The 7,727-nt window shown below is 41.5% G+C and overlaps 1 pseudogene; it reads right to left on the reverse strand.

Moving 5' to 3' along the window:
- Nucleotides 1–2,293: 2,293 nt before the first annotated feature.
- Nucleotides 2,294–5,118, reverse strand: LOC147310413 (uncharacterized; annotated as a pseudogene).
- Between the last annotated feature and the right edge of the window lie 2,609 nt (nucleotides 5,119–7,727).

Below are 7,727 nucleotides of genomic sequence, written 5' to 3' on the forward strand. Positions count from 1 at the left end.
CCCAGAAGAAGCGGATAGTATAGCTTTTATTTTGGAAAGAGACATTTCTCTGTAATAAACTCTCTTTTCCAAAGATGAGTGATTCCTCAATCAGATACAGGGCTCGCAATATCGCTAGCCCAACGTCCCGGGGCTAGCGATTTTTTTCAGTCCGGCTACCAAAATCTATCTCTGCCCTGCCCGTCGGGCTATTGTAGGAAGGAAAAATATATGTCAATGCTTTTGCATTCTTTCAGAAATGTAGCTGGGTAATTATGTCATTGGCATCGGTGAGCCACTGTCAATATGTGACATATTGCAATCGCGTTTGAATTTGCGCTTGTTTTTTTGCTTTCACTTTGCAATCGTGCAAACTGTGTATAGAGAGCGACAGCACTGATCTGTGAGTGATGATAATTTGTGCACCAATTCCTCTGACATCGTCTTATTAATTGTTAGCTTACTATGCAAACATGACAAGTGAAATCTCACGCAGCAAGCTTAAACATGTGAGAGGTTGATCGCGCAGAGAATCGCTGAGCTTATGTGAGTGCGTGTGTAAAAGCAGCAGGATATATATTTGACTACGATGACCTGGATGACTGAGAACCTTCACAGACAGATATATATTTTAGTTCTGCTGAGCCAAATAAGACAGGTCAGGGTGAAGAAGTGACAGCCAAAGAAAAGCTTACCACAAAACGGAGAAGTTATGACAAATCAGACTATAAGGCAAAAAGAAAGTGCAGCTTTATGGTTTCATGGACAAAAGAATTTCTGTGGCTGCAATATGACGAGCTAAATAACCAGGGCTGCACATAAGTGGTCCGCAGGTGCGCATTCGCTGTCAAAATAAAAAACACGCACAAGGGTTAGGGTTAAATTTAAAAACTCTACTTTTGAGTTAAAATATATATTTATAATTTTAATAAATGACAAATTAAAAAGGCATGAACATTTTTTTTGTATCGAAAAAATATCAAACCGTGACACCAAAGTATCGAACCGAACCGTGAATTTTGTGTATCGTTGCACCCCTAGTTTTTACGTGTTTTGGAGTTTGTACGTGTTTTGGAGTTTGTACGAGTTTTTACGTGTTTTGGAGTTTTCATGTGTTTTTACGTGTTTTGGAGTTTGTACGTGCTTCAGGGTTTGTACGTGCTTCAGAGTTCGTACGTGATTTGAAGTTTGTATGTGCTTTGTCTGTTGGGGCCACCGTAAATATACTTTTATTTATTCACTCCACATAAAATGTAATAAATAAATCATATAATACAAAAATTAACTATTCACATTTCAACTTTTAACTATTTAAATTTTCAGCTTTTTCCTTTTTGCTCTTTCTCTGTCTCTCCCTCCTGCTCTGTTCCTGTGCTACTGAGTGTAACTACCGTCCCTCCCCCCTCTTCCCAGCGTAAAGCACAAGGCTGCATGCTGAGTGAAGCGGAAAAAAAGTGCGAGAGAGAGAGAGGGTGAGAGAAAAAAAAAAAAAACCCACGGCTCGCGATAAGGAGCCGGCTCGCGTCGTTCACGTCAAAGAGCCGGCTCTAAGAGCCATTTCATTCGTACGGAGCCCCGCAGGGGACATGGGAGAAAAAAAAATTAAGACGGACTTTTGCGAGATCTCGCAAAAGTTTTAGCCGCATTCTTTGGCCTTCGACCTGCCGTTAGCTCGAAGCTAATGGCAGGTCGAGACCTACTACAGCCGGGAGGAACACCGCTTTCGTGCCTCGACCTCCCGGTCGGCTTCGAGCTGGCGTCCGAAGAATGCGGCTAAAACTTTTGCGAGATCTCGAGTTTGTTTTGCGAAGTCTCGCAAAACTTTTCTTTTTACATAAAAAAGAAAAAAAATGTTTGATGATCTGAAATGTTTAAGTGTGACAAACATACAAATAAATAGGAAAACGCTTTTTCACACCATTGTCATATAAAAGACTTCCTTCCTTCATTCTGTTTATTGACCCCATTGTTGACCACTAAAATTTTGTATACTATGTAGTATATACCTTATTTACTTTTTGTTTTGTTTTGTTTTTTTGCACTACATTAAACAACATCAAAATAGCGTTGTCAAAAATGACAATATCGTTGGAATTTTTGTTATTTGTGTTTTGTAATCTTTATAAAAACCTAGAAAAAAAACACCTCTTAATCTTTGGTATATGGCGAGGCGCTGTGGACATCCAAGTTTGTGATTGTGTAGATTTTTCAAATCAATACCATGGTTGCATCTACTGAAAATCTCTGTGAAGCTTAAATCTCAGTGACCTTGACTTCAAGGTCAGAGGTCAACTTTTCTGAAAATCGTAGGAGTTTCACATTTATAACACAGGTATGTCTACTAGGAGGCTGAAGGGTAGCACTATATATTTATAAACAATAAAAAACAACAATTTATTTCCAATTTGTATGGAATTTATTTCTGTAAACATGGTGTTTTAGGTCGGATTAAAGGACTGATGTGATGGTAAGGTGTCCGCTGCTCTGCTTTGAATATTGGTAGGCTTTTTTTTTTTTTTAATTTTCACAAGAATTGCTACTTCCCCTAGAGTTTTGGCCACCCCAGCAATCAGAAGATTCCCTATGAGCAAGCATTTAGCGACAGTGGGAAGGAAAAACTCCCTTTAAAAAGGAAGAAACCTTCGACAGAACCAGGCTCAGGAAGGGACAGTCATCTGCCGCGACTGGTTGGGGTGGGGGGAGTGAAAATTAAAAAAAAAAAAAAAGCCAAAGTGATAATTATTGGAGCAGCTTAATTAATATTTCCAGTGTAATTTGCTGTTAATATCCTTTTCCAACCCCAGTTTGTGTTTTTATCACTTTTGTCCAGGGTGGAAGATGCCATGCTGGAGATTGACTCTGTATGGTTTTTCAATGTTGATACTTGGGAACCTGTTGGAGAGGCCAGGGTTGAAAAAGGGATGCCGGAGAACCTGAGAGGGTGTTATCCGCTGGTGTGCATCCAAGGCCAACATCTCTTTAATTAGGCTGACAAATAAGCGTTGGCCATCTTCTGGTCCTCGTCTAAACATCATTATTTGTTCGAGGTCATCCAGACGTGTCAGTTTTATGTATCTTGTCTCCAAAGATTCATATCCTGTCTCGTATTTAAATTGTTGGTCAGTCTTAAATGTCCAGCGTTGTTGGTTGTAGTAGTAGTTGTCTTTTGTGAAATAGTCTTCAGTGTACACGCCAGGATCGAGAACATGATCTGGTGGCAGACCCTGAGTCTCTATGATGAATTTCAAAACATCATAATATTTTTTTCCAGGGTAGAGTGGCACCCCTGTAACAAGCTCCACAGCCACCAGCCCCAGAGACCACATGTCACATGCTTCGTTATAAGGAAGGCCAAGCATAACCTCAGGTGCACTATAACCAACTGTCCCCACACGGTCACCAGGCATCACTGCAGACGCAGGACATGCGAGGCCAAAGTCTATAAGTCTGACTTTGACTGGAGACTCATAGCGATTTACAACCATGATGTTTCCAGGTTTGAGGTTAGCGTGCACTATTCCCAAAGAACCCAGGTGGGACAGAGCATTTGTGAGCTGACCTAAAATTGGCCTGACTTCGCTTATGGGGAGACCCTGGTTTTTCCGGTCCCCTATATAGTCCCACAGGCATTGATCAAGGAGTTCGAACTTTAAGCAAACCCGCTCTCCGTCGTGGAAAAAGCCGTTCCATTTAACAATGTTGGCGGCATCTGGATCCAACCTTCGCAGCTGCTTCAGGATGAAAATTTCCATGTTTTGCCTGTTGCAGAATATCAGTGCGGTTCTTGTTCACCTTAATAGCCACAGCTTGGTTGGTCTTGGTATCATGGCATTTGGCTACAATACCAAAACCCCCTTCTCCGAGGAAAGCCGCTACCTTGTAGTGGTTTCCCAAAATACTCCCTTCAACTATTTCAAGCTCATCTCAGCGGAAGGATGGGCTGGCTGACGTGTGGACAAATACTTGCTGAGAAAATTCAACTGAGTTTTGAAAACTGCAGTTGATTTTCTCTGATCTCTTGCATTTCAAGTTTGAAGGGTGCTGAAAGACCACAGGGTTTTGTGGTCTTTCAGCACTCATGTCAATGTAAGGGGAACTCTTAGGGTTGAAAAAGGGATGCCGGAGAACCTCCGACGGTGTAATGCGCTGGTTTGCATCCAAGGCCAACATCTGTTTAATTAAGCTTACAAACAAACGTTGGCCATTTTCAGGTCCTCTTCTAAACATCATTACTTGTTAGAGGTCATCGAGACGCATCGGTTTTATGTATCTTGTCTCCAGGGACTCATATCCTGTCTCGTACTGAAATTGTTGGTCAGTCTTAAATGTCCAGCGCTGTTGGTTGCCGTTGTCTTTAATGAAATAGTCTTCAGTGTACACGCCAGAGTCTAGAACATGATCTGGTGGCTGACCCTGAGTCTCTATGATGAATTTCAAAACATCATAGTCTTCATTTCCAGGGTAGAGTGGCACCCCTGTACCAAGCTCCACAGCTACTAGCCCCAGAGACCACATGTCACTTGCTTCATTGTAAGGAAGGCCAAGCATAACTTCAGGTGCACTATAACCAATTGTCCCCACACGGTCACCAGGCATCACTGCAGACGCCGGACATGCAAGGCCAAAGTCTATAAGTTTGACTTTGATGGGAGACTCATGGCGGTTTACAACCATGATGTTTCCAGGTTTGAGGTCAGCGTGCACTATTCCCAAAGAACCCAGGTGGGACAGAGCATTTGTGAGCTGACCTAAAATTGGCCTGACTTCGCTTATGGGGAGACCCTGGTTTTTCCGGTCCCCTATATAGTCCCACGGGCATTGATCAAGGAGTTCGAACTTTAAGCAAACCCGCTCTCCGTCGTGGAAAAAGCCGTTCCATTTAACAATGTTGGCGGCATCTGGATCCAACCTTCGCAGCTGCTCCAGGATGAAAATTTCCAGTTTTGCCTGTTGCAGAATATCAGGGCGGCTCTTGTTGACTTTAATAGCCACAGCTTGGTTGGTCATGGTATCACGACATTTGGCTACAATACCAAAGCCCCCTTCTCCGAGGAAAGCCTCTACCTTGTAGTGGTTTCCCAAAACGCTCCCTTTAACTATTCCAAGCTCATTTGAGTGGAAGGATGGGTTAGCTGACATGGTGAAATGTGTCGGCTTGGTCAGTGAATTGCTAGGTAACGCGAAATTCTCTCAAAACTCTCCAAAAGGGTTTGCTTACTGTCAGGTCAAGGTCCGTTGAGCAGCAAAGTTTAACAGAGCAAAGCTCCTACTTAAGGGTTTTTTTTTCCTCAGCAAGATGATGACATCACAAAGGATCAAAGGCATTCTACTTTGGATCAAAGGGATTCTAGTTTTGATCAATGGCATTCTATTTTTTCCAGTTGAAACACTAAAAAAAAATAGTGTTTCAACAGTGCAGGCTGGCGCCCTGTGGGAGGCAGAGGTGATAGGGTAAGGATGCAGAGGATAATATCCAAGAAAAGATTTACTTATCTGTCAGCTCATCAGCGAGCAGCTGCAGAATCACAGGTGCAGCTTGGCAGAGGATGGACTCAAGGTGAAGAAACAAAATCAATAATGACTTAAGGCAAAGTTACAGTCTCAATGTTATTCTTTATTTTTTCTCAGTGTCTTCTTGAGGGACATTATGTGTATATGTGTACGTGATATTAAAATGACATTAACGCCATAACGTGGCAAATCTCCGTTAACGAGTTACCGCAGATCGCCCGTGCGTGGGGCTGCACGGCGTCAACACGTTAACAAGCTAACTGCGCTAACGCACTAGTTCCCACCAATTGAGCATTGCGTGGCACATCCGACATACTGTTTTACTTTTGTCCATGACACGCTTACCATCAGGGTCATACTTCACATGAAAACCAAAATAGTTCCAAACACCAGATCTGAATGAGGGTGGGGGAGGTTCATTTTCAGGTAGCGTTGAGGCAGTTGCCATGTTGCAATGAGCTTAGCTTCTGTCTTGCTAGCTTGCACTGCGCTCAGTGGATCTGCACTCGACAGTGCAGCCTAGGTGGAGTAGTCAAATGCAGATCCACTGAGCACTCAACACAGACAGCATCGTCAGAAGAAAAGTTGATAGAATAAATAAAAAAATTTGTATTGTTCGATACATATGTGTACCGAACCAAAAGCACTGTATGGAACGGTTCAATATCGATACGAGTATTGTTGCACTCCTAATATATATATAACATGACCAGGCCCACGTCATATCAAATTCAGCTCTATGTGGCTCTAAAGAAGTCACAACTTTAACAAAAACACACGTTGTGCGTGTATAGCATCTGTATGTGTGTCAAAGAAGTACCTGTGTTTACACTGTGCCACTAACGTGTGAAATAACTACCACCAAATGGTGTATTACACATGTCTGTCTAGACACATAAATACATAGAGCACATACAGAGTAAACAGGGTTAACATTTGCAACATGGAGGCAAAACAGTGTAGCCGTTACATTTTTCGTTATTTGTTCCTGTAAACTTCAATGATTGTGCCCATATATATATATATATATTTTTTGCCTGTGTTTCCTATTAGGAGAAATGTGTCCTAATATTTATTTATTACTCTTCTCTTGGCACTTGGGTGTCAAACTTTTGTGTCTCCTCACTGCAGGGACAGAATGAGCTGCTGGTCATGATAGCATTAGTGTGTTATGCTTTTTTAGTTTTTTTTTAAACTAGCTTGCTTATATATTTACAAGTAAAAATAAAAGTAAAGCCAGTAAACACTTTTTTACTTTGCCTCAATTCTGTTCTCAGCATTGGATCAGTTTTTTACTGTATCTTTACAGTATGCAACCAACAAAGCTCACACTGAAAAACACATGACGAAACCCCCAAATCAAACGAGATGACAGCGTATTTTCATTTTTTTTGTTTTAAATGTATATTTGAGTTATGTACCTTTGTTTCTGTTGTTTTAATTGTTTCATTATAACTAACTCAAGGTCATAAGCAGCCTAAGCTGTGCATTGAAACACTATGCGTGCACTATGAAACATGGCACGCTCCTTAACCTCACACCCAGGTGTTCCCCCTTTCTGCTCCAGGTCAAACTTGGCACTGGGCGGTCAACACATTTTCTTGTCTTTCCTGAGTCTATCCCGGTACACAGCGATACTCATCATGTTACGCCGCCTCCTTCATACTTCTGTTTATGTCTTCCACCTTCATAACATCGGTGCCCTTCTTGTAAGGACGTTCTCACTCTGTGAGACACATGCAAAGCTGGGACATTTGGATAAAGGCATGTCCAGGTACTGTGCTTCTTTTCTTTACATAGTCTAAGTCAGCCTTGAGCTTGTATTTTGTGATTACTAGTCTATTTATATATGTAACAGAAATCATCATGCATAGAAGTAACATGCTTTGCAGCTTGAGGTTATTTTTAGCAAAGTAAGGGGATTAAAATCAGGCCAGGTTTGTCGGGTTGGATTAACATTTGGGAGACTTCTATGCTGGAGTTATTAGAGAAAAAATTTGATCCATGCTAGTACTGACACTGATAGATGTGCAGAATTAAAAACAGCCTTGACATATTCATGAATACAGTACAGTAACTAAAGAAAGTGTAGTAGCCACTCAGAAAAAAGTAGACATTATGCACAGAACTGTGCTCTGAGCATCTTAGTGAAATATGCACTATACTGATTATATATTAATATTGTGGGGTATGAGTGTTTCTTTTGTTTATGTTCTGTTTTTAAGGCAGGTTAAAGG

This window comes from Aulonocara sp. 'chitande type north' Nkhata Bay, linkage group LG17 (genome assembly GCF_057382095.1).
Source record: "Aulonocara sp. 'chitande type north' Nkhata Bay isolate Kocher_YH1m ecotype deep benthic linkage group LG17, A_spYH_male_GT1.1, whole genome shotgun sequence".
Classification (NCBI taxonomy): Eukaryota; Metazoa; Chordata; class Actinopteri; order Cichliformes; family Cichlidae; genus Aulonocara; species Aulonocara sp. 'chitande type north' Nkhata Bay.